At 38.6% G+C, this 2,280-nt stretch overlaps 1 long non-coding RNA gene across 1 annotated transcript; it reads right to left on the bottom strand.

Annotated features, from left to right (window-relative positions):
- Window positions 1-477: 477 nt before the first annotated feature.
- On the bottom strand, window positions 478-744 carry LOC149538969 (uncharacterized). Its single transcript, XR_016356525.1, has 2 exons — window positions 662-744; window positions 478-573 (listed from the first exon to the last, which is right to left on the bottom strand). It is a non-coding gene; the product is annotated as an uncharacterized LOC149538969 (long non-coding RNA).
- Between the last annotated feature and the right edge of the window lie 1,536 nt (window positions 745-2,280).

The raw sequence follows: 2,280 nt of genomic DNA, 5'->3' as shown, positions 1-2,280 counted from the left end.
TCAAATGTGTATCGAATATGTCTCTCAGATGCTTATATATATACATGGGGAAGGAAACAAGTCTCTATATATATGTATCAAATATCTCAACTACATCTTTTCCTTCCCACGAGGGGAAGGAAACAAGTCTCTCGACGTCCTCTGCCGTCGTGTGGAGGGAGACAGTGGAGATGACGGGGCCTTCCTGACACACTCACTTGACCTCTTGTTGAGGCTCTTCTCCAGGTCCAACTAATACAAAGAAAGTATATATGAATCAATATTTATTATACGTTGAAATCAAATATATGTACTCACAAAATCAATTATTTTCTTACCACCAACAAATAGTCACTCTGTAAGTCCACCTCAAATGCTCGTGGACGATCAGGCGTGACAAGACACTACAACAATTCAATAAATATAATAACTTATAAATAACATTAGAAATTTTGAGATTAACTATTATAAACAACAACTAAAATGAAGAAAATTCTTTCATACCTCCGTCAGTGGTTGTGAGCTAGCCACAGCTGCGGCCACTCCACTATCAACAGATTGTCGCAGATGAGGAGGTGTGTCCAACATCATGAGCTGCACGTCATACAATACACGTTATATCTAACATGAAACATGGAATAAATATAATCAAATGAATTAAATTAACATGAAACAACTGTACCTGTGTGAAGCTCGTATGATGTCTCTGCTCTGCATCTGTGGTAAAGGTTGAGGGTCCTGTGGAGAACTGATGCACATGCATATTTTTTTTGGTCAATCCTTAATATGATTACGTAATAAATATATGTATTAATTAAAATGATTAAATTGATACATACCTCAGGACTCGTCGAAGGGACAAAAAATGGGCCTAGAGGATCACTGCTAGGCCCAGGAACACTTTGACCCTAAATTTTGAACAATGTCAATAAATCCTAATTAACTAATCATTCACTATACGTATGAAATGTGATCAAATTAGTAATTTACCTGTGTGTCAATGCCAAATGTCTCATTCAGGAACTGATCGATGACAAGCTCATCATCTGCACCATCTCCGACATGAGTGCCAAATGTGCATAGGGATCCACATGAAGTGCACATGTGACCACAACGTATAGAAGGATCCCCCTCAACTAATGGGCTCATGGAATGGATGAGGGTCTGTGTCAAAGCATTAATGGTCCCTAGAGTGCTGGCCTCTACATGTTCCTTCACAACTGAAGGAATAATCACATGCTCACGTTGTGGATGGACCACGGGTGCCCTAACTACATTAGGGTCACGACATGCTCCGGGCCTCTCAAATGATGACCCCCCACCTCTACCCTGGGAGTCTAACATATCAAAATAATTGGGGATCTCCCCAAGGACAAACTCACAATATAATTTCTTCAAAAAATACATGGGGACCTCGTGATTTTTGCAAGGAGGGGCATCAAAAACCATCCACCATCTATCCCAAAAATTATTTCTAATAGCATCATGTATGCACCAATGGATGGGGAATCGTTTAGTACCCTCTCTAACAGTATTTTGCTCACCGGGTTTTCTAAATAATGCACATATACTACCTTTTGGTATTTCCTTTTTTTTAACATCTTCATATGACAATTTATTTGCATAAAATCTTTTTTGTTCATCCCTCTTAGCCCGCCAAATATCTAACTGACCACTAACTGAGGCTATCTGAGTGTTAATGGATTCGAGGGATGATGCCAATTAAGCCCTCATTGGATTGGTTTGTCCGGATTCTTTCAACCGAGCAATGATTCCTTCTAATTCAGTTTTGCCTCTCTCTATTTCATTTCTTAGATTTTCTTGTGTGCCTGGTGGAGGTCTTGCAATTGGTTCGGGTTGTGGAATTTGTTCTTCTTCTTGAGGAGGGTTTTGGTTTTGGGGTTCTTGAGGGTTTTGATGTTCTTGTAGATTTTCTGGTTGATTATGAACATTTCCTGATAAAAAATCAATTGAAATTCAAATAAATAAACAAATCTAAATGAAATTTGTAAAAACCCTACAAAAGAATATAAAAAACTTACAAAACAATATGAAAAATATATCAAACAATGCAAAATTAGGTTTATATCACTTACGGCGTTGTCGTGGGTGCGCTTGTGGTCTTGGATTTTGTCGACGAGGAGGCATTTTGGCAAATGGTGGTGCAAATGTTGATTCTTCAACTTGCGTACGCGTTGCTCGCTGTAGGAGTAGAAGAAAATGGTAATGAAAATGATGGGCTACGGGTTTGCAGCCCATCATACATACTTTTTTTTTTTTTTAAAGCGCGTACGCGCTATA

Source organism: Cupressus sempervirens, chromosome 9 (assembly GCF_028749045.1).
Source record: "Cupressus sempervirens isolate cs-2001-9-10 chromosome 9, ASM2874904v1, whole genome shotgun sequence".
Lineage (NCBI taxonomy): Eukaryota > Viridiplantae > Streptophyta > Pinopsida > Cupressales > Cupressaceae > Cupressus > Cupressus sempervirens.
The sequence above is the reverse complement of the archived record's forward strand: the minus strand, read 5'-3'. Positions and strand labels throughout refer to the sequence as shown.